Raw genomic sequence first — 25,933 nt, forward strand, 5'->3', positions numbered from 1 at the left:
ACATTTTTTTTTTTTTTACACAAAGTTGTTTAATTATAATATATTTCTAACACATAGCATGTATATAGCAAATGACACCCCAAAATACATTCTGCTACTCCTCCTGAGTATGGTGATACCACATATGCGGTACTTTGTCACAGCATAGCCAAATACAGAGGCCCAACATTCAAGGAGCACCGTCAGGTGTTCTAGGAGCATAAAATTACACATATAATTTCATTACAACCTATCACACTTTTGAAGGCCCTGGAACACCAGGACAATGGAAACCCCCACAAAATGACCCCATTTTGGAAAGCAAACACCCCAACACATAATCTAGGAGGCATGGGCTGCAGATAGGTACTCAGATGGGCTGCAGACAGGTTACTCAGGTACACTGATCGGCTTCAGAAAGGTACTCGGGTACTCTGATGCGCTTCGGAGAGGTACTTGGGTATTCTGATGGGATAGTTCTCGGGTAATTTGATGGGCTGCAGATAGGTACTCGGGCACTCTGGGCTGGAGACAGGTACTCGGCAACTCTGGGCTGGAGAAAGGTACTCGGCAACTCTGGGCTGGAGATGGGTACTCAGCAACTCTGGGCTGGAGACAGGTACTCGGGTACTCTGATGGGCTACAGAGGTACTCTGGTACTATGATGGGCTGTAGAGAGGTATTCTGGTACTCTGATGGGGTGGAGACAGGTACTCGGATACTTTGATGAGCAGAAGACAGGTACTCAACTGGGCTGCAGATAGGTACTCAGATACCCTGATGGGCTGGAGACAGGTACTCGGGTTCTCTGATGGGCTGGTGACAGGTACTCAGATGACATGTTCACGGGTACTCTGATGGGCTGCAGAGAGGTACTTGGGTACGCTGATGGGCTGCAGAGAGGTACTTGTGTACTCTGGGCTGGAGACAGGTACTCGGGTACTCTGATGGGATACAGAGAGGTACTCGGGTGCTCTGATGGGCTGGTGACAGGTACTTTGATGGGCTAGTGACAGGTACTTTGGGTATTCTGATGGGTTAGAGACAAGTTCTCGGGTAATCTGATGGGCTGCAGATAGGTACTCGGGCACTCTGGGCTGGAGACAGGTACTCTGGCACTCTGGGCTGGAGACAGCTACTCGGGTACTCTGATGGGCTACAGAGAGGTACTCAGGTACTATGATGGGCTGTAGAGAGGTATTCTGGTACTCTGATGGGCTGGAGACAGGTACTCTGATACTTTGATGGGCAGAAGACAGGTACTCAATTGGGCTGCAGATAGGTACTCAGATACCCTGATGGGCTAGAGACAGGTACTCAGGTATTCCAACGGGCTGCAGATAGGTACTCTGAAGGGCTGGAGACAAGTACTCAAGTACTCTGATGGGCTGGTGACAGGCTGCAGAGAGGTACTTGTGTACTCTGGGCTGGACACAGGTACTCTGATGGGATACAGAGAGGTACTCGGGTGCTCTGATGGCCTAGTGACAGGTACTTTGGGTATTCTGATGGGTTAGAGACAAGTTCTCGGGTAATCTGATGGGCTGCAGATAGGTACTCGGGCACTCTGGGCTGGAGACAGGTACTCGGGCACTCTGGGCTGGAGACAGGTACTCGGGCACTCTGGGCTGGAGACAGGTACTCGGGCACTCTGGGCTGGAGACAGGTACTTGGGCACTCTGGGCTGGAGACAAGTACTCGGGCACTCTGGGCTGGAGACAGGTACTCAGATGGGCTACAGAGAGGTACTCGGGTACTATGATGGGCTGTAGAGAGGTATTCTGATGGGCTGGAGACAGGTACTCTGATACTTTGATGGGCAGAAGACAGGTACTCTATTGGGCTGCAGATAGGTACTCAGATACCCTGATGGGCTGGAGACAGGTACTCAGGTTTTCTGACGGGCTGCAGATAGGTACTCTGAAGGGCTGGAGACAGGTACTTGGGCACTCTGGGCTGGAGACAAGTACTCGGGCACTCTGGGCTGGAGACAAGTACTCGGGCACTCTGGGCTGGAGACAGGTACTCAGATGGGCTACAGAGAGGTATTCTGATGGGCTGGAGACAGGTACTCTGATACTTTGATGGGCAGAAGACAGGTACTCTATTGGGCTGCAGATAGGTACTCAGATACCCTGATGGGCTGGAGACAGGTACTCAGGTTTTCTGACGGGCTGCAGATAGGTACTCTGAAGGGCTGGAGACAGGTACTTGGGCACTCTGGGCTGGAGACAAGTACTCGGGCACTCTGGGCTGGAGACAGGTAATCAGATGGGCTACAGAGAGGTACTCGGGTACTATGATGGGCTGTAGAGGTATTCTGATGGGCTGGAGACAGGTACTCTGATACTTTGATGGGCAGAAGACAGGTACTCTATTGGGCTGCAGATAGGTACTCAGATACCCTGATGGGCTGGAGACAGGTACTCAGGTTTTCTGACGGGCTGCAGATAGGTACTCTGAAGGGCTGGAGACAGGTACTCGGGTACTCTGATGGGCTGGTGACAGGTACTCTGATGGGCTGCAGAGTGGTACTTGTGTACTCTGGGCTGGAGACGGGTACTCTGATGGGATACAGAGAGGTACTCAGGTGCTCTGATGGGCTGGTGACAGTACTTTGATGGGCTAGAAACAGGTACTCTTTATTGGGGGGGGCAATCAGTGTGTTTTGGGGTGCACTGTAAATCAGTAATTAGCTATTACCGCAATCTCCTCCTCACAAAGGATCAGTGTGTGAGGAGGAGAACACAGTGACAGCTAGTTACCATGTTATTCTGTGACCGGCTGTGATTGGACACTTTACCCTGGCTGGCTCTTTACCACGATCAGGGATGGACTGTGTCAGAGTGAAACTCTCCATCCCCGATCGCCGCTCTGCGTGCCCCTGGGGGCGTGCACGAGGGAAGTGCATGTGGCCGGCTGTGATTGGACACAGCAGGTCACATGGTTAAGAGTCATTTTTTTTAATGGCTCTTTACACCGATCAGGGATGGGCCCGACGGACACACCACATCCCTGATCGCCACGCTGCACGCCCCCCGGGGGGGATGGAGAGCAGAGGTTCCGGGTGGACTTCATATGATACTCGCCCAGATCGAGGGAGACTTCCTGCCGGCGTCATTTGTCTATGGCCCGGTAAGGAAGTGGTGAAACACACAAATTACACATTCACAGTAAATCCATATACTGATTACTTCAATGAAAGCTAATTGGAGTCAGTAGTTTGCACACCTGGAGTTCAAATAATGAAGTTAGTTTTGAGGTGTGGTTTACAGCCATTTTGATTAATAAGACACTTAAAACATTTTAAGAGGGAGGATGTCATGGGCAACATCATTTTTAAATTTTATTATTTACAAATAATTCTATTCAAATATACATTTTTATATTATATATATATATATATATATATATATATATATATATATATATATAAAATTTATGACTCTAGAACAAGATTTTATTCTGCAATACGTATCATTGTTTTTTCCTAGTATTAGCTTATTGCGCATATTTCAAAGCCAACATGACTATCCTTGTGTCCCCTGCATCAGCTGTTGCTTTTTTTTGTTGTTTGTTGTTGTTAGTCAGGAAGACAGCCGATGAAGGGATTAATAAAAAAGGGTGGCTTTACCCCCCCCCCCCTATTTAGGGACTGGCGAGAGGTGTACCGGTATGCTTGAGAAAAAAAGAGCCCCCCCCCCCCCACCAAAAAAAAAAAAAAAAACTCTCCATGGCAATTTGCCATAAAACTTCTGGATGCATGCCGCTACAGACCGGCTGCTTGTGTTTCCACAGACCTCTGGCATTTGTTATTGCCACACTGCAAGTACACCAGGCTCTTTTCTTACCTAATGCCTAGAGGTATAAGAGTGGGAGGATTCAGCTGGAGATTACATACCATGCAAGATAATGTTGTTTGATGGGCAAGGTTCTTTACACAAAGCATGTAAGAACATACTTGTTTTTGTTTTTCTATTAATAAAAGATTATTTTTGCGCTATGATATTCACTTCTCCTGTTTGTTGTTTTTTTTGTTTCAAGATTGTCCATAGCCCTTGCTCAGACATTAGGGATGGTCGCAGAGATTGAGGCAAACTGAAGGCTATACAACATTTTAACATTGCCTTTCATAAGTAATTTTAGCTGATGTGAACCATGCCTCGCAAAAAAAAAGGAGTTTTCTGCAAACAGTATTTGATCTGCATAAGGCTGAAACGTGATAAAAAGCAATCTTAAAGTGTTTAGGCATCCATCAGTCAACAATTAGACAAAAGTATCTATAAATGGAGACAGTTTACTACTGTAGCTACTCTTCCTAGAAGTGGATGCCCAGCCAAGAGGACTCCCAAGGCACAACCCAGAATCCTCATTGGGGTAACAAACCACCAATGGTATCAGCTAAAGGCTTCAAGACATCACTGGAAATGGAAAGCATTCCTCTACACGAGTCTAGCATATGCAAGTCTTTGAGCAGGCAGGGTGTCCATGGCAGAACACCATGGAGGAAGTCACTGCTCTCCAAAAAAATAGTTGACATTTGCCAAAGAGCACCTTGGCAAACAAAGCTCTGGGAAAATGTTTTGAGGACTGAGGAAACAAAAGTTGAAGTGTATGTAAAGCACTATGTACAGAGCAAAAAAAAGCACAGCTTACCAACATCAAAACACCATCTCAGTGATGAAGTATGGTGGAGAGAACTGGGATGGCTTCACTGTCTCAGGGCAGGGAACAATTGCCATCAAGGGAAAAACGCATTTCCAAGTTTACCAAAATATCCTACATGATAATATCAGGGTGGCTGTCCGCCAGCTGAAGCTTAGTTGAAGTTGGGTGATGCAGCTGGACAATGACCCTAAGCATTGAAATAAATCTACCACAGACTGGCTTCAGAAAAAGAAACGTGCCTTTTCCAGTTGCCCAGACAGAGCTTATACCTTAACCCGATAGAGATGCTGTGAAATGACCTCAAGAGCCACACCAGATATCCTACAAATATGTCTGAGCTGAAGCAGTTTTGTAGAGATGAATAGTCAAAACTTTCTCCTCCAAGTTATCCAGGTCTAATCCAGAGAGCTACTGAAAGTGCTTGCTTAAAGTCAATGTTGCAAAAGGAGATTCAACCAGCTATTACCTCCAAGGGTTCACTTTTTCCTCAAGCAATGTGAATGTTTAATGGGTGTGTTCAATAAAGACATGAGAAATTAGAATTATTTGTGTTTTATCCGCTAGCGCAGTGTGTTATCATATTATTATTATTATATTATAATTATTATTTATAGTTGTGACTTGGATGAGGATCAGATCACATTTTATGGCAAATTACTGCAGAAAACCAGTGGGGTTCACACACTTTTACTGTATATCATGTTAAGAATCAAATTGAATGTTCAAGATTGAACTCCTGAGACAGTTGACTAGAGCCTCAATTTTACAATATCGCGATACAGCACTGTTAATTGAAACCATCAAGCATGCCTCTCAAGCTACCCAGAGATTACCATTATATATTCTCTTAGCAGCAAAGCTCACCATTGCTAGGTATTGGAAGAAGCCTTTGGTCCCGGAGTTTCAGGTACAGTAAAAAGGCATCATGGATTATTACTCACCAAAAGCTTGCTAGCATAATCCAATAGTCACAAAAACAATTTGATAACATTTGGAGTCCCTGGATTAGAATGGATACTACTGATCTATGGTGAGAATCTGATGGGGCCGATGATATGTAGGGAACCTGAAAGAAAGGGGTACTCTGGTGGGGACACCTTATGTAAAGAGGCACTCTGGGAGCAAACGATCTATAGGAGTACTTGGATGGGAATACCATTCATGAGGAGGTACTCTGATGGGGACACCTTATGTAAAGTGGTTATATTTTCTTTTACTTGAATCGTGGATGCGATTGGCCTACTTTTATGATTTCATAAAGAGATTGAGACCGCGGGCTGGAAGAAAAAGTTTTAGTGATTGGACTGCCTTGAATATTAAGTTATTACCTCTGTTATACACAGATATATTGCAAGCAAATAGCAAAAAATTGCAATATGTGGGCAGGAAATAGCCAATTGTGTTGCAAATAAGCAGGTAATAAAATGCACATAGGACAATAATATGTGGGTAACAAAAGAGCAATTGTGACACTATTATGGATATAAATTCATTACTGACCTCTAAATATAGCAGATCTAATATACTAAAACCTAATACACACAAATGGTTTCCAGTTTACACCACGCCGATACATCCCACCAATGTGAAATGCAATAAAAAAAAAGTCAAAGAAAAATGCAGAGAAATGTTTATAGATGCAGTGCACAATGTGCCTGACATTAATCAAATTATACTCCAGCCTTTTATGGCATCAAATTAGATCAGCAATGACCACGAGTACAGACAGATTTTCCTCATTTTAATACCTTTATATTAAATTATGGCAGCCCATTCAGTATAAATGGACTCACAGTGCGCAATAAAGGTTGGTTAACATGGGCTGATTATCAGCCATTTCAACAGAAACCAGCTGACATTCAGCCAGTGTGTACAGCAATCTGTCCAGCTTCTGTTGAAATGGCATGCTGTTGGAAAACCAGCAGCCGGTTGGCATCTGATCATCGCTTGCAGCCAATAGCTGTGAGTGCTGGCCGGTGTGTTATGGGGGGGCGCAGTCTCCCTGTCAGAACACAATAGCTCAGTAGAAAGATCACTGTACTAACAAACATTACACAGTTAGTACAGCGAGCACCTCAGTTTTCTTTTTTCTTCATTAAGCCTTTCTATCCGGCTTAATGCACAAAAAAGTAACACAAATGGATTAGTCTTCACAAGCCTGCTATGTTGGGATACACAGTTTTGTTCACCTGGTTAGCTTTATAAAACAAGATGATTACTTTTGCAGGGTCTTACTTTGAAATGAAGCAGAACTATACAGCCTAAGCCTTTTCTTTGTAGGTGTTTATGTTCATGAAAGTCACATTGTGTGTTTTATAATTAGACTCCATTACGTTTTCCTCTAGTAATTTGCAGACTTTGCCACTGTTCAGTATTTTTTTCTATGGGCAATACAGAACTATATATTTTTTCTAAATGAATTCTAGAAGGAAAAAAAAAAAAAACAACTTTCCCCTTCAGACTCAACCTGATACATTCAGTAACTGGGGTGTCCCATTTTGAAAACTCTGGAAATGGCGCTTTTCCAAAAAACGAATGAGGATGCCCCCAAAAAGACAAAAAAAAAAAAAAAAAACACAAAATTTTAGCAGCTAGAATTGCAAGTGCTAGGAGTTGGAACCATCCACTGATATCTTGAGTAGGTCAAACAAATTAAATTGCATAATAAACTCTCCTGCACCCTCAAAACGTGATTACATTGTATAATAAACTCTCCTGCACCCTCAAAACGTGATTACATTGCATAATAAACTCTCCTGCACCCTCAATACTTGATAAAAAACAAAACAAAAAACACATGGAATCCTTGGATATAGTACCGATTATTGGATTAGTGCAACTTGGGGACACCACTGTTCTCTTTTCTTGTCTTCTGACATTTGATCCTCTCTTCTTTCTCCTCCCCGTCTTTTTTTGCCGACCTTGTGATACACATTTAAATGGTTGCACTGACCGATTTTTGGCACTGGGTGGAAGACAGAACACTGGAACACTGGTTGGCAACTTTATTTGTAACAGTTTGTGCCTTCAACTTTATCCATATGTCAACATATTTTCAATTGTTATCTTGATTTATGCTTTGGTTCTAGCCAACTGTACCCATTTTGTAACAAACTTAACTCACATTGTACCTTGGTGCATGATTTTTATTGTAATTTGCGTTGCAATGACAATAAAGTATTTATTTTATTTCCCTTGTTTGTTGTGCCCCATTGTGGGGGTTTTGCAGTCACAATATAAAAAGATTGCAATATAAAATAAAACCGGTTTCTAGATAGAATTTTACTGTGTACATATAGGCAGCCATACTCCCGAAATAAATAACTGGACCACTTCTTGCTTTGCAGCACTGCAAAAAGTTTCAGCTTGGTCAGCCAAATCTCCCTATTGGTCAAGGTGCACCAGTAAGGCATGGCAAGAGGTAAGGTCAAAGTTTTACTTACAATTTGATGCGCCATTTCTGTTGATCTGATGGTTTACTAAAGCGCTCTCCGATTAAATTTTTTGTGCTGCCTACTACATTCACACATTTCAACCTTAATTTGGTAATTTTAAAAGGATAAGTTCACTTTTAGTAAAGTTACACCCATATTTAGAGTATACCATGTTACTAACTTAGCTTTTATAAAAGGTGAACGTCTCCTAACTTGTGGGAATGAGTAAGGGAGGGCACATGCTTATTCTAAAGTAAATATTTTCTTTTAGGTGCAGATATCCTTGAGCTATCAAAAAAATTATGTTTACTTTGGCATTCACAACCAACCAATTATAGTCTTAACATTAAAAATTAAAGTGGTTGTAAACCACATTTATAGATTTTGAACTAAGCACATATATCTGTATCGCAGTGTTTACTTATCTCTCTCCAAAGCTTTAAGTGTTGTTTCTCTCTAGTGCTTCATTCCTGTTATGTATCTTGTGTCGGGAAAACTTCTCAGAAGAACTCATGCTGATTTGTGTCTGAAGGGAGGAGGGGAGAAGAGCTCAGAACGGAACACAGTTCTTCTGCTGTGTAAAGGGGTGTGTGTTCCTTTCCTCCAATCAGCTCTCACACAGTGTAACTGCAGTGTCTACACCCTCTGCTCTCTGCTGCAGATGAAGAAAGATTTTAAACACGATCTGCACTTCTGAAAGGGTGAAGAGAATAGAAGACTGCAGAAAAAAGAATAAAACCTATGTAGGAGGATTTTTTAAATCTCTGTATCATCTGCGGTTGTTCATTTCACTCGTTAGATGTGAGGGTTTACAACCACTTTAAGTGGCATACAATCTGCTTTAATCACACAAGAATATGACCACGCTGTATGAAAGGACTTTAAGAATAAGTTATTGGGGAAGTCGTGGGTACTTGTATCTTCAAAAGACAAATTCACATATTTAAAATCAGCCCACACAGGCTACGTTCGAAAGCCCAGACTACAAATAACAATTGCATAGAATTAAAACTGAAAATTTAAACTGCATTACACGTGCGCAATTATCATCAAAGTTATGTCCTCAAGACTGAACTATTCCTATGCACATTCATTAAGCACTTGAGGATTTTGAATGTAAAGAAAGATACAGTAGGTCCTAAAATGTAAAAGCTTTTGGGAACACATCTCTTAAATCCTGCTTCTCTCCTGCCTCCATTACCAGCAACTACTGTCTGTCAAAATGGCAGCCAAGGAATCACTTTATAGAATCAGTAGTTAGATTGCTGACAAACTTGCCTCTTTACCTGTACCTCCAGTTCCCATCAGAGGCATGCCTAGGAGTGCAACCACTGCTGTATTTTGGCCTAGGCCAGCACTTTGCGGGGGGGGGGGGGGGGGGGCAGCAAAAAAGCCTCCCCCCCCGCATGAAAAAAAGAAACCCGATCCGTTCTGAGTCCCGTCTGCTTGTCTGCCTCCCACACACACACAGTCCCAGGCTTTCAGCAGTGAAGGGGGCGTACATACTTGCTAGGGAGGGAGGCGTATGTACTTGGCAGGGAGGGAGGGACTGGTGCCCCTCAGAGCAGCCAGTGACTGGCCAGACCGGCTGCACTTTATTCAGTGGGTGGGGGCTGAGCCTAATGTTCCGCCTACCCTCCTCCGCATGGCATGTAAGGGATGGAGGAGGAGAGAGAGAGGAGGACAAGGGAACCCCCAGGCCAGGACAGCAGGTACGAATCACGATTTTAGGTTACCACTGCTATTGCTACAAATAATACTTCCATATAAACTTTGTGAACTTTGTGTTAATGTGAACTGTTAAATGAGTTTGCATTAGTTTCAGCATGTGCAACCTGCTCCATGCATGCTGAAACCAATGCAAATGCATTTAACAGTTCACATGCAGTGAAAGTTCATGTACTGCACACTGCTCCAAGCTTTAACCACTTCTGGACCGGAAGATTTTCCCCCTTAATGACCAGGCCATTTTTTGCAATTCAGGACTGCGTTACTTTAACGGACAATTGCGCGGTCGTGCGATGCTGTACCCTAGAAATTTATGTTCTTTTTTTCCCACAAATAGAGCTCTCTTTTGAAGGTATGTGATCCCCTCTGCGATTTGCATTTATTGCGCTATAAACAAAAAAAGAGCAACAATTTTTTTTTTCACATTCTGCTATATAACATTCCCAAAAAAAAAAGAAAAATGTAAAAATCAAAATTTCTCATCCTTTTAGGCCAATTTGTATTCTGCTACATATTTTTGGTAAGAAAAATCCCAATAGGTGTATTTTGATTGGTTTGTGCAAAATGTATCGCGTCTACAAACCAGGGGAAAGATTTATGTCATTTTTATTTGTTTAATTTTTTTTTAATTAGTAATGGCGGCGATCTACAATTTTTAGCAAGACTGCAACATTGCGGCGGACAGATCGGACCCCTAACTGACATTTTTGACACTTTTTGGGGAGGGGGGGGACCAGTGACATTACTACAGTAATCAGGGAAGGGGTTAACACAGTGGGTGATCAAAAGGTTAAGTGTGAGCCTAGGGGGTGTTTTCTAACTATATGGGGGATGGGACTTGTGAAATGACCACAGAGACCTGTGATCCTAAATAGGAGGATCACAGGCGCTCTGTGATAATTTCAGAGAGAACAATGGTCTGCTGTGTTTACAACAGCAGACTATCCTTCTCTCTCAGCAGGGAGCGATCGCGGGTGCCCAGCGACAACTGCGGCCGCTAGCCCTGTGGATTGGCATCCCCGCTGCCTAGTGGGGGCGAGAGCGCGCGCTCACCCCCAGGAGCACTCCCATGAACCGATGTACTCATACATTGGTTCGTGCAGCCAAGCCAGCCTGCCGCTGTAGTTCTGCGGTAGGCGGTCAGCAAGTGGTTAACCACTTGCCGACCGCCCGCTGCAGTTTTACTGCAGCAAGCTGGCTGGGCTGCGTGAAACAGGAAGGGGTGTGGCCTTGACCAGAAGGGGTGGCCATAGTTAAATTAGGGGGTGCACACATTTACTCCAGCCTAGGGCAGCACAAAACCTAAATACACCACTGAGCGCAACAATGCTTAGCGGTTCCACTATTCAAGTATAAATGAATGGGCCGCACACTGATGCAATCATTGATTTAAAATCAGCTTTAATAGAATAAAGTATTCACAACATATTGTCTCCCCTCTCCTTCATGCTTCCACTCTGGCTTTTTCTCACTCACTAGATCCTCACAAGCCACACAAAGGGTACAAAAAGATCAACATTCATATGACATGCCCTCAACCGAACAAGATGAATCATAGTTATCAATTTATCTTTGTGTCTATTATCCAAAGATGAAATTGAGATTCTGTCCTTGGGTCTTAGTTTTTGTCCTTCCATAGATTTAGATAAATGTTCCATTATCAAAGATCTTCAACTGTTTGCTCGTAAAATCATTTTACAATTACCATATGTTAAAGCAGAATCATCTGTGCAGGATTAGACTGAACGTCTCACAATTCAAGAACAGAGACCTTTACGTGATCTTACCCTTTTGTATGAAGAAAGATTCACGTGATCTAAGTGATCTTGATGCACTACTGGATCTGGCACCTAATCAAGAGATTCTCCACGTTGTAGACACTCAAAAAAAAAAAATCACAGAAGTTTCCTTCCATTTATTCTAATCCACACATAGCCTTGGCGGTGCATTTAAAAAAAAAAAGCTTCTATTGAATCCTTGCACTTCCCTTCCTCTCCTTTCCCTTCCAATTTCCCCCCTCACTTACGTTTGGCACTTGAGAGCCTTTCTAAAGATCAATCTCTTATAATTAAACAGGGAAATAAAGGAGGTAACACTGCAGTCACAAACAAGGACCATTGCAGAAATGTGTTTGAGAATTCTCAACAACCCAGATTGGTACTGCTCCAGCCGAGATTGAGGTCTTTAACAGTATTTTATACCCTTATCCAAGAGGGGCTCCAAAAAGGGTCTTGTCACATTACAAACATTTGGCTTTATTCACAATCACTTTCTCAAAATTCCCACCTGTTATGCTTTACCCAAAATCCATTTCTGATCCCCCTGGTAGACCTATATTTTCTGGTAAATCTAGCATTTCGGAAAACTGCAGCAAATTGACTCATTCCTCAGACCCTTTGTTGTTAGCCTTCCGCCTTAGATCAAAAGATACAGCTCACTTTCTGCCATTGAGAACCTCCACGACCCTCATGGTGACTTTTTGGTCACCATAGATGTGGAGGCTCTGTATTCTTCCATCCCCCATCCCAACGGGCTTAGAGTCATTAAAAACTTTTCACAAAGTGCAACTCACTTTAAGGAACTATTACAATTAGTTTTGGATATCCTAAGCTACAGCCTCCATCATAATGTTTTTTCTTTTGACGGTTCCAACTTCCTCCAGGTGCAGGACAAAGCAATAGAGACCTGCTGTGCCCCATCCTACACCAATGTGTACCTGGGGGAGTAGGAACATATTTTTTTACTTTCCGAAGATTCATCTCTGTTCTCTAAGCACCTCTTGTTATGGCTTTGTTACATAGACGATATCTTCTTGATATGGGATGGTCCTACTGATGTATTACATTTTTGTCTTGAATCTGAACTCTAACAGTTACAACCACACCTTCACTATGACTTCTGATCCCCATAAAGTTACCTTTTTGGATGTGTCTATTGAGACTACCACACATGGGAGGTTAGTTAGTGACCTACATCGCCATCTGCAGGAAACACCATTCTCCGAGCCGAGAGTTTTCATCCCAAGCCCCTTCTTCAATCCATTCCCTATTCTCAATATTTGTGCCTTTGACACAATTGTAGTGATGACACTACGTTTTTTTTTTTTTTTTTTTTTAACAGTAAAAGAGGACAATAGGTTTAAATTGGCTGCTGCTCAACTTAGGGATCGTCTGCTAGCAAGAGGATACTCTGTAAGCCTTGCGTAAGCAAGTTCTAATCGTGCCCTTAAACAATCATGTACTCAGCTTTTGCAAGAAAAGTCCAGAATTCCCCCAATTCAACAACCCCTCAGAATTAATCGCTACATTTAATGCCCAGCATGAGTTGGTAAAGAAACAGATCTCCAAGTAATGGCATTTGCTCCAGTCTGATTTGAAAATTGCCAAGATTATTTCTTCCACGCCACTTGTTACTTTTAGAAGAGCTCCTTCTATTAGGGACAAACTAGTATCTAGCACTTTTCCTGCAATTCTTGTGAATGGTGCCATTATGTGAGAAATGCTGAATCCCACATCTTACATAATAACCGTAAACATAGACCCCATCATTTTTGCCAACTGCTCCACACAAGGTGCGATTTACATTATGAACTGCTTCTGTGGAGCATTCTAAATAAGCAAAACCAAGAGGGAGTTTTGGCGTAAAATAAAGGAGCACATATAGGCAGCAGAAATGGGCGATATCTATAACACCATAGGTAAACACATAGCTCATACTCACAATTATCATATGCCACAATTACTGTTTTAATCTTTGGAAATCATCACCCCTGATCCCAGGGGTGGTGATTGGAACAAACTCCTTCTACAAAGGGAAATTATGCTGGATATTTACCCTTAGGGCTACTCATTCCCCTGGTCTCAATGAGATTCTTAGCTTTAGACCATTTTTGGAAGGGTTTACTTGTGATTTTTCCTAAACCCCCCCCAACACACTTTTTTATGTTCTTTTGTGCCATTAACACTATATAATAGAATATATTATTATACTATATTGCTATATCATTGTATTCATGTTTTTGTTTATTATATTTTTTGCTACAGCCTGTCTTTAGCTCATCGGTCGGTTTTCCTTTGCAGTGCTATGCTTATCTCACCTGGCACATGTAGCCTCCTCTTTTCCTCGAGTAGTCACCCTATGCTCCAGTCCCGGATAGTCTCTCTCCATGCCTGTTGCACCTGGGGGGAGCCACTGGATTTTGCCAGTTTGACCCCCAGGTATTTTGTGCCGTTCCTTGCTTCCGCCAACATCCAACATGGTGGATTTGTCACTTCCGCTCCTGGAATATATGGAGACGCACTTGTCTCCTGCAGTCAAATAGGAGACTAACTTTTTAGGTGTGCATTATCTATGGCATCATAGGTTTGGTGCTTTTCCTCAAGTGACCTGGGATTCCAGGTATATATATACAGGGCTCTAGGTCACCCACCTCATTTTCCTGACTAGGGGAAGAGTCCCTTCTCTCAGGATTTTCTTTTCTCTCACCCTTTTGCATTTTTATCACATATAGGTTATGGTCCTGTTTTTTTGGGGACAATTTTGGGCCCTCACCTTGTACCTCTTTTGGGGACTCCTACTTGGAAGTTCCTTCTTCTATCCTCCAAGGTATTTATTGATTGTTTTTATATCCTTTTTAATTTTTCATGTAATATTTATATACATTTTTAGATTTTGGACTTGGTCTCCTGTTTGTCATATGATCCCTTGTGCATTATTTTGGGACTTCGGCCATTGTTTGAGAGGTGCCATCCTTGAGCCTAGTTCAATCTTAGTTTACTGAAGAAGAAAGAATTTTACATAAATGTGGGGAAAAGCAGAAAAGTAAGAAACATACAGAAAAAAAAAACAGGCATGACACATAGCAGTCGTTCTGAACAAGTGTAAACAACAATCATCATCAAGAAGTTCAGATAAGAAAATGTAAACCTCTAGGGCCCTCATATCCTGGTTGCATCAATTTGGTATAACATGTGTCAACGTAGCTAGTTTTTCTTTTATCACTTGTATGGTTACACATTCCTGTATGTTTGATTGCCTAAATTATTATTATACAGGATTTATATAGCGCCAACAGTTTGTGCAGCGCTTAACAAAATGAAGGCAGACATTACAGTTACAATACAATTTGGAACAAAAGGAATCAGAGAGCCCTGCTCGTTAGAGCCTACAATCTAAAAGGGAGGGTCAATTGATACAAAAGGCAATAGCTGTGGGGGGGTGAGCTGATGGAGCAAGTGAAAGTGTTATTAGTTAGTAGCCGGGTAGGCTTCTTTAAAGAGAAGAGTTTTCGGGGATCGTCTAAAGATGGATAGATTAGGGGACAGTCGGACAAATTGGGGTAGAGAGTTCCAAAGAATGGGAGAAGCTCTGGAGAAATCCTGGAGGAGAGCATGGGAAGAGGTGACAAGGGAGCTAGAGAGCAGGAGGTCTTGGGAGGCCCGAAGAGAGCGGCTTGGTTGATATTTTGAGATCAGGTTAGTGATGTAGCTGGGGGCAGAGTTGTGGATGGCTTTGTAAACTATTGTTAGCACTTTGAATTTTATTCGTTGGGTGAGTGGAAGCCAGTGAAGGGATTGGCAGAGAGGGGTGGAGGACACTGAACGGTTGGTAAGGTGGATAAGTCTTGCAGCAGCATTCATTATGGATTGAAGGGGGGATAATCTATGTAAGGGTAATCCCATGAGGAGGGAGTTGCAATAGTCGAGGCGAGAGATAACCAGAGCGTGAATTAAAAGCTTGGTGGTGTCATTTGTAAAAAGGGCCGTATTCTAGCGATGTTGCGGAGGTTAAGGCGGCATTATTTGGACAAGGATTGGATGTGAGCCTGAAAGGACAGTGCAGAGTCCAAGGTTACCCCTAGCACCCTGGCATGTGTGGAAGGACTGATAGTTGTTCCATTGATCTTGACAGAGAATTCTGGGGAAGGGGCACGTGGACGAGGAAATATTATGAGCTCAGTTTTAGATAGATTCAGTTTGAGGAAGTGGTGAGACATCCAGGCTGATATGTCTGTTAGTAGATCAGTGATGCGGGAGGAGACTGATGGGGTGAGCTGAGGGATAGAGAGGTAGATTTGGGTGTCATCAGCATAGAAATGGTAGTGGAAGCCATGGGAGGCTATTAGCTGACCCAGTGAGGAGGTATAGATTGAGAATAGTAGCGGTCCAAGGACAGAAGCTTGGGAGACCGAGCAAACTGAGTTTTTTGAGAAGGAGGGGGTGGTCAACAGTATCAAAGGCAACCGAGAGGTCCAAGAGTAAGAGTATTGAGTAGTGACAATTGGTTTTAGCTGTTAGTAAGTCATTTGTAAGTTTTAGGAGAGAAGTTTCTGTGGAGTGTTGCCGGCGAAATCCAGACTGAAGGGGGATCAAGGAGGTTATTCTCAATGAGGTGCTTGCTCAGGCAGTTGTAGACTAAACGTTCAAGGAGTTTGGAAGCAAAAGGGAGTAAGGAAATGGGTCTTAGTTATTAAGATTGGTGGGGTCTAGTGAGGCTTTCTTTGGTATGGGAGTTACTAGCGCATGTTTTAGAGAGCTGGGGAAGATGCCAATGGAGAGGGAGAGGTTGAAGATATGAGTTAAAGAGTGTAGGATAGAGTCAGAGGGTGACCGTAGTATTGGAGAAGGAACAGGGTCCAGGGGGCAGGAATTTAGGTGGGCATTAGAAAAAATTTTAGTGACTTCCTCTACAGTAGTTGGGTTTAACAAGGGAAGTATTGATTGCGCAGGAGGACAAGGTGTGAAAGGTGAGGGAGATATCTGTAGTGTAAAGATCTCTTCACGAATTGTATCAATCTTATTTTTGAAGTGATTGGCAATCTCTTGGGCAGTGAGTAAGTTAGTGGGTGGAAGCAATGGAGGACGAAGTAGAGCATTGAGGGTAGAAAAGAGTTGACGGGGACTGTGTGAGAGAGTGTTAATGATGGTGATAAAGTAGGTCTGTTTGGCAGTGTGGAGGCAGGAACTGTATTTTTGGAGGGCAGACTTAGATTGGCTGAAATCTTGCTGTGACTTAGTCTTACGCCACAGACGCTCTAGAGCATGACTACGTTTTTTGAGGCTTCTGGTATTGTCTGTCTGCCAGGGTTGTAGCAGTCGGGGCCTGATTCTGTGTGTAGTGAGGGGGGCCAAAGCATCCAGGGTAGATGACAGTGAACTGTTGTAGACAGAAGTGGCCATGTTGGGGCAGGAAAGGGATGAGATTGTGTTGAAGAAACAATCTGTAGCAGAAAAAAGAAGTGAAAGGTTAAGATGGCGAAGGTTTCTACGGGTAATTGTTCGGTAGTTGGAAGGTAAGGAGGAGGACAAGGAGAGACTGAAACTAATGAGGTGGTGATCAGAGAGAGGGAATGGAATGTTGGAGAGGTTGCGAGGGGTGCATAGGTAGGAGAACATGAGGTCAAGGCTGTTGCCATTAGATTGTTTAGAAGAATGTGTCCATTGTTTTAGGTCAAAAGAGGAGGTTAAGCTCAAAAGTTTAGAAGTAGCAGGAGTGTTAAGATCAACAGGATGTTGAAGTCTCCAAGAATGATTGTGGGAATTTCAGAAGAGAGAAAGTAGGGTAGCCAGGCAGAGAAGTCAATCGAGGAAGCCTGATACTGGTCCAGGAGGCCGATAGATCACAGCAATTATCAATGGAACTGGAGAAAATAGACAAATACAGTGAGCTTCAAATGAGGAGAGAGACAGAGAAGGGGGTGGATGAAGAACCTGAAAAGTGCTTTGAGAGGAAAGAATTCCAACCCCACTTCCTTTCCGTCCATTAGGCCTGGGAGAGTGAGTCCACAGGAGGCCACCATGGGAGAGGGCAGCAGGAGAAGGAGAGTCAGATTCTTGAAGCCAGGTCTCAGTAATTGCAAGCAGGTTGAAGGAGTTTGTGATAAATAGGTCATGGACAGAGGTGAGTTTGTTGCAAACAGAGCGGACATTCCAGAGGGCGCAGGAGAAGGGGAGGTTAGCTCTAGGCAGAAGAGGAATAGAAACCAGATTGTGTGGATTTCGGCTGGTGTCAGAGGATAGGGGGTGACGGGTATATTTGCCAAAGGTAAATGATGGGGGTCCAGGATTTGGGGAAATATCTCCAGAGGTTAGGAGAAGCAGAAGGGTGAGGGAGGTGATATGTGAGTATGATTTATGAGGGGGGACACATCTCAGTGTCCTGTGGGTTTTATTGGTGTGTGGGTTCAGAATCAGCAGGAGTTGATGAGTGCAGTATAAAGGTGAGGATAGGAGTGAGGGTGATGTATACAAGCTGTGGGGCGGAGAAGAGGGGTAAAGGAGAGAAAGTTTTAGGAGAGAGGATGCAAACATGAGAAGAAGAATTAGGGATTGCATAACACAGGGTGGTGAGATTGAGAAGTAGACTGATTGTGAGATGGAAAAGTTGTATAGAGTCTCAGATCACCTGTAGTCTGTTGGCTTGCAGTTGTATGCTTTGTGCATTCGCTAAAGTGCTGAGCCGAAGTGCAATACTTAATCCAATATTAATACTTTATCCAAGATGATAGTTGCCAATGCAATCCCCGCCTGTGCAACCCCTGCCTGTGCTTCCCCTAGAAAGGGCTTACATTTATACTGAGTTGGGTGGAGGCATTGCAAATTAATCAATTAGGATTGCATAGGAGGGACACATGGCTGACAGAATAAAACTTCTCACATCAAAGACAGACTACAAGGAACAGTAAGAGAGCAGAATGGAAGAGTAATTAAGATGAGGACAGCTGATAATTTAGGTATAGACAAGAGAAAGCAAAAACAAACATCAGTGTTCTATGGACAGGAGGTAAAGGATTTTAATAGCAGCATAGATTACCATTGAGCAAATTAGAAAAAGGATTCTATTTCAGTTAAAGGTGGATTTTGATAGCAGCATAGATTACCATTGAGCAAATTAGAAAAAATGATTCTATTTCAGTTAAAGGTGGATTTTGAAAGCAGCATAGATTACCATTGACAAAATTAGAAAAATGATTCTATTTAAGTTAAAAGTGGATTTTGAATGCAGCATAGATTACCTGTGGAGGGATAGAGAAGAGCTTTACTTAATCCAATATGAATACTTTATCCAAGATGATAGTTGCCAATGCAATCCCCGCCTGTGCAACCCCTGCCTGTGCTTTCCCTAGAAAGGGTTTTACATTTATACTGTAAGTAAGTATTAAATGTAAGTAATGTTTACTGAGGTGATATATGGTGTGTTTTCAACAGGTTATATTATCCTGGATGTTTGTATAGTTATTTTCGCTTAGATTTGTTTTAGAGATACTGGATAAGTGAACATTTCTACCCATAGAAGAAGATATTACAATGGCACAACACAATGCTGTTCACACACAAGTAGTAGTGTTGTTTCATGTTGTGTTAAAAATTAATCAGCAGGTCACTTTCATGAGGCATTGACACTTGTCAGCCGCCTCCACTGATTTTTAATGGTAATGCTGTAGAACTGCACCTAAACAGCAGCTAGAGCATTAATTGTGTTTTAGTGAAGCATTAATAAAGTGTTAACTGGTTACTGGGGGAAAAGACAGTGAGGGCTCCTGTATCCCAGAATGCACAGGGAAATAGAGAACTAAGACAGTGCAGCTTTAGTCCCTTCCTGGTTGTACAGTGCAGCTGTGTGGTAACACAATTTGCTTCTGTATGCAGGCAAAAGCATCTAGCCAGCCAGCAATACTGGCAGTGCCAGGTAGGAGCAGAGGCATTGAGCAAAGTTGAGCTGAACCAAGCCAAGGGTCAAAGAGATTAACATATTAAAATACATCTTGCAAAGAATTCACAAAAATGTCTGCCATCACAGCACGACCTAACCAGGTCTCAAAATAGATCATTCCCTCTGCATCGCTTCCTCTTTAAGTACTTCCCACTAGAAAATAAACTTTATGACGCATTGAAAATACTTAAATGTTTTTTCAATGCCCATCAAACACAGTGAAAACAAGTCAAACTCATCACAAATGTTGTAGGAGCATTAAGGACCACTGCTTCCTTTATAAATCAACAAATGGGTGAAGGAGCCCCAATCCGTTTTGATTAAGGCCTTTTAAGCTGAAACAGGTTAGCTTTCTGGTGTATACTGGACAACTTGATTTTTAATAAACTCAGTGGATTATGTATGCACTCCAGAGTTGACTGAGGTTTCAGTAAAAATTGTAGCAGCTACATGGTTTACCAATATACTTCAGGGCAATGCAAATATACCATCCTGGGACCATAGCTCATGCTTCATGAAAACCAAAAGGCAGACTCTTTTGCTAGAAGTCATTTTTGTGCTAATCTGTCAAACCCCATTTTCTTATTCAGCTACACTTTTGTTGCCTTCAGAATACATGCATTTGACATCTACTAGTGCCATGTGCAGAATATTATGGGCAAATCACAAGATCCCTCCATTATTGCGGTTTCACATATTAATCTTTAAAAATGTTTTACAATGTACAAATCAGGCAAGCTCCAACAATTTCGCACCTGCTTACAACAGAGAGCAGAAGGCAATGTTCTCTCAGCTCAGTAGGCTAAAATAAAGACTGCTCAATATATTAAATGTTGCTTTTTGCTTCTTTTAATCAGAAGTGTTGTGATTATCTTCCAGTTTGCAAACCTACGCTAGATTAAGAATAAAGATCCAATGTTTGCAACCTCAGCACAGAATTTTTAAAATGGTATGTATAGCTTTATTTTTAGTTAGTACGACTGTCAATGTAGATGAAAACTTTAAAGTAGCACTAAAGGCGAGAGTTCAAACTCCAATCAGGTTTTTATTTGCTCTGTGTCCCACTGAGGAGGAGGTTTCTCTTCACTTCTGTGCCAAAATCAAAACAAGAAGTCAGAAGAAATCCCCCTCCCCCCCCCCCCCCAAGTGAGGGAATCCTGGGGTGTCACCAGAACTAGTGTCTCCATTGGAAGATTTCCCCTCCATTACTATTCTGGGGATAACCAAAATAGAGGAGGATGAATCTTCCAAACAGGGACACAGACAGCAATAAAAACCTGACCTGCACTCCACTCTGTCCAAATCTAAAGTCTTTTAAGGAATACTTTAAATTTTACAAAAAAAGAAAATGTAAAACATTTAAAAACAAAATGGCTTTTGCAGCAATTTTTTTAGTTATTAAAAGATTCCTTTCTATTTCATCCTGCAGCCACTGCAATTTTCTAAAACCGCTGGAACATTCAGTGTAATATGGCAACCTGAAGATGTTCTGTCCATGGTTGGTATACAGCAGGGGTCTCCAAACTTTTCAAACAAAGGGCCAGTTTATTGTCCTTCAGACTCTAAGAGGGCCGGATTGTGGCCAGTGGGGGGGGGGGGGGGGGAAATGCCCCGGGCCCAGCATCAGTGAGAATAAATATGGCCTCAGGGTTGATGGTCAGTAGGAGGAAGAGTAGTGCCACTATTAGTAGGAGGAATAGTATCCCATCATTGGTATCCGTGGAAGAAAATAGTGCCCAGTGGTAGGAATAGTGCCTCATCAGTGGAAGGAATAGTGCCCCAAGGGCTGGATAAAGGCTAGCAAAGTGCCACATTTTATTCTCCGGCCACAGTTTGCAGACCGCTGGTATACAGGCAGCCCCCAAAAATGTAATTTCCTGCTTGCGTGCTTGATCCCTGATTTTCTCAGGCAGCTACACTAAAGGGCCATACACACTATAAGATTTTCTGAAGACTTTTTCCCTTTAGATTTACCAAAACCATATAATATGAGGTCAAACCTAAACACTTTCAATTTGTATGCAATCTGGCAGACCCTTGCACTACATAGAAAAGGTAAATCTGAAGGAAATCTAACCACAAAAGTTGGATAGTACGTATCCAGCTTAAGATGCAAGAAAAAAAAAAAAAAAACTGCAGGCTTGCACTCCACTAAGGAATTTTTGGTAGAATACTCCTTAAGAGTTAACTACTTCTAAAGGGATGCAGCAAACACTGCAGTTTCTCATTAGAATACTGAAAGAGCATGGGGTAAATATAATTTACACAGACCCTCCCATTCAGGCTATGTCCCAGAAAGGATGTGGCTAAAAAACTATTTGAGAACAAAGAAGGTATAAAATCTGCAGCAATATGTTGCCCCACACATTTGCAAAGGGGATGCTGCAAGGCAGAGATTGCCTCCTCTGCCTAGGTTGGCTGTCGGCTTTGACAGCTTCCCAGCAGAAGAGCTCAAGTTCATTTGGGCTCCTTTAACAGGCCTAAACCCATCCCTTTCCTGCTCTTGTGGGGGAGGAGCACTTGAGGATTGGTGAAGCAGGGATGGAATCGCATTCCACCATGTTTTCATCCTATCTTGTTCTTTTTTTACCAGGGAGGGCTGCTTCTATTGCAAATGGCTCAGTTAGCTCTTCAACGGTACATTTAGTTTTGATGGTCACAACATTAAAGGTGATGCTTATGTGTACCATACTATACAGAAGGACTCGGGCTTTACAAGGATATGTTACACAAAATACATCTGGATAGAGTAACTGATGATCACCTTGCTCATGAAAACAACTGCAGAGTTCTAAGGCACTATAATGTGTCACACTGCCGACTAAAAGCTAACAAAGCAGACAGTGAAATTCTAAGTGAAAGAGGGGATTCCCTACCCCTGATAGAGGACAAAGCTGTGGTGTGCTGCCATTCTGAGCAGGGGACAGTGGTAATGCAGAGTAAGGATGCAGTGGGCAGATCCTGCTGCAGAAGATTGTTGCTGGCTATGACCAAAGGAGGTACCAGGGGAGCAGCCGGGAAACAGTACACTGCATAAGGCCCCCTTTCCCCCCTCTAAATTCCCTTGACGGGTTGGACTATATGGAATAAGGACTGCTTGGCAGGGGATATCAATAGGTAGTAAGATTGCATGTGCATCATGGGAAGAATGGTGGTACAGGAACAGAGGAGATGTAGAGAAGGAAAAACCCACTGAACACTGAGGGTACCTCACTGTAGGACTGCAGGGCAAGAGAAAGGCTGCTGCAGCCATCTTCAAGGGGTGTGAGGGTTGTATGTATGACTGTCTGAAGGAAGAGGAGATTTATAGCTGCAAGGAATAGGTGCCTTCTTGGGGGCACTTTGAAATAGTGAGGTGTTGGGTGTCTGCTGCTCAGTGTTTGCTGGGTACTGATAGAAAGACTGTCTACAGGGGGAGGACTAGAGGGAACTGTGTGGGCTGAAAGGGGAGCTGCTATGAGAGGGCAGACAAGGTGTAGCTGCATTAAAAGTGCTGGTGTCTACTGTGGCGACTAACAAGAGTGGACTGGCATCTGTTGTATATTAAGAGTGGTTGACTGCTATGGAAAGGCTTTTAGGGGGGGCTTGGATAGGTGTACACCTGAGGTGCTGCATTTGTGAGGTTTGATGAGCTAAGTGCATATAGTTGCATGGGCATTGTACTTAAATAAAAGAAATAAACTGAACTGGAGTCTTCCCATAAAGCTAGAGGTAACCATGTATTCAATGAGTGGTAATGCAACCAAGTGCATATCCTGCTCTATGAATGCACTCCTTGAACAACCATGAAAGGATTAACACTGTTGTGCAATATGTGAGCAAGTTATTTAGAAGCCTAGATTCTGGATCTAAAGCATTAGCTGGCAACACAGCTGGGGCCAGGGGAAAGCAGTGGGGTTAGACAGGATGTCCTGAGTTGATACAGCCCAATAAATATGCCAGGTTGTGCTATAGTGATATCAGTTCAGAAGTAGCATCGCTGGAGCATACCTCCATTAGCTGCCAAGGGAATCACTGCTACAGAAAAGGGACATCTTAACCTCGTGTACATGGCCAATCCAGGAGATTTGGGATATATCCCAGTTGTTATGCAACTATATTTTATAAGAGGAGGATAATTAGCTTCATGAAGTGAGTGGTAGGAGAAGGTTACGTTTATGACCAGCTATGTAATCGAGGGCAACCACTGAAATGGAAATTGGGACTGTATAGAGTACATGGTCTTTAAGAAGGATGTGCTTAGGGTGTGCAATTTAGCCTCACTCACGTGTAGGCTTGACAAATGCATACCCTCACAAGAGAGGAAACTATTGGGTGAAGGCATGAGGGTATGTGATGTACAAGAAAATGTGGTCAGCAAACAGAGCGAACTTATGCGAAATGCCTGCTTGAGCCACCCCTACTATGGTTTATATATTAGGCCTTATATGTGCCACTAGGTGTTTTAGAGTCATTTTTAACCACCTCAATAACCAGGACACTTTCATCCCCTTCCTTCCCAGGCCTTTTTAAAAGTATTCAGAGCTGTCACACTTTGACAATTACTAATCATGCAACAATGTACCCAAATTAAATGTTTTATCTTTTTTTTGTGGCAATAAACCACCACAGCTAAACAAAATGAAAAAATAAAAATTTTAGTTTCGGTTATACAATTTTGCAAAAAACGAATCTTTCTTCACGTTTAGGCCAAAATTGATATTGCTACTTTTTTGGTCAAAATAACCCAAATCAGTATATAATTTAATCTGTGTGAAAGTTATGGAGTCTGCAAACTATGTTATATAGATTTTAAAAATTGTTCAGTCCTCATTTCTTGAGGCCCTAAAATGCCAGGGCAGCACAAATACCCCCCAAATGAGGACTACCCCTTTGTGGATAGTAGACAGTCAAAGGTATTCAGTAAGAGGCCTGGTGAGTTTTTTTTTTTTGAAGTTGCAATTTTTTTTCACACTTTGTGGAAAATAAAATTATTATTAAGTTATCTTACACACAAAATAGGCGAACTTAGAATTACACCCCAAACCACATTCTGCTATGCCTCCAAAATATGAAAATACACATTTTATTTTATTTTTTTTAACACAGCCCAGCTACATAGAGTGACCTACTACTCAAGGAGCATCTTCAGGCTTTCTAAGGGCCATAAATTATGCATCTAAAATTTCCGATCAGAATTTGAGGTCCTGGAGCACCAGGATAGTGGAAACGCCCCAAAAAGGACCACATTTTGGAAAGCAAACACCCAACAGTATTCTCTGGCACTGGGAGCATTAAGGCTTTGTTTTGTTTTTTTTGGCCACTAGTTTTTGGAAAATGTGGAATGAAAACTTTTTTTTTTTTAACCCAAAAGTTGCCAATTAAGATGTATCTTATATAGCATGGGCATATTTAGAAATACAACCCAAAACACTAAAAACCCCAAAACATGTGCAAGACTTTTTCACTGTGTGGACTATATTTTGTACTGGGCATTGTATCTTGTCTACTGTATCACACATCAACCAATTGACTCAAAATCAATGTAATGGTCGCCTCTATAGGAGTGGTCAGGGAATGTATCTTCGTGTATCCTCACCTGTAGAAGTGCCAGTTCCTATAGGCCAAGCAAGCCTAGCCTATTGGTTTGTGGCTGCCTCCAGGAATGCCATGCTCACTGGAAAGGAAGTAAAGGAGGTAAAGAAAGGAAGAAGAAAGGAGTTCCTTTGGTTCCAGGAGTGCACTTGTCCACAGGGGATGACTGGACTGGTGTCTGCAGACACAGTCAGACATGCAGCTAGGTCAGTTCAGGCCCAGGCAGAGACATGGTCAGCATATAGGCAACAGGCAGAAATGTGGGCAATAAACTGGCAAATCAAGAACACCGATTTTAGCTACACTGGTCTGCCGACACTGTGGCTGATGTGGTGGTGATTGGAGAACTGACTGGCTGCACTATTAAGGCTCATTCACACATCAGGATGAGGAGGGGGGGGGGGGTAAATAAAACCTTGTTGTTGATCTGCAGTTTTACCTCCCCTCAAACGCTACCCCTTTAGCTTAGTTTTGCAGCTGTGGCAGGAAGCATACTCCCTGTACGCCCGCCGACCTTTTTAAGTGAATGGGGCTGGTTGTGTGGGGTTCAAGGGGGTTATAGCAGATGGTAATGAGGCGATACAATGCCTGTCAAAACTCTCTGAACAGCAATCCAAACATTGATGGCGCTTCAGAGACTATGTGAACAAGTCCTTATGGTGACATTAACTAGTTTGGCCAAGATCAGGGAAACTAACTGGTGCCATGGTGACATTAGAGTGGGTGGCTGTAATAAGGGACATATATATATTTATATTATTTTACATACTGTCACCAGAGTAGTGCAGTGCCACTACTAGTGCAGGACTCACTACTCTGGGAAGGTGATCTGGATTTTT

The sequence above is a fragment of the Pelophylax lessonae genome (assembly GCF_965119305.1).
Source record: "Pelophylax lessonae genome assembly, chromosome: 10".
Taxonomy (NCBI): Eukaryota; Metazoa; Chordata; class Amphibia; order Anura; family Ranidae; genus Pelophylax; species Pelophylax lessonae.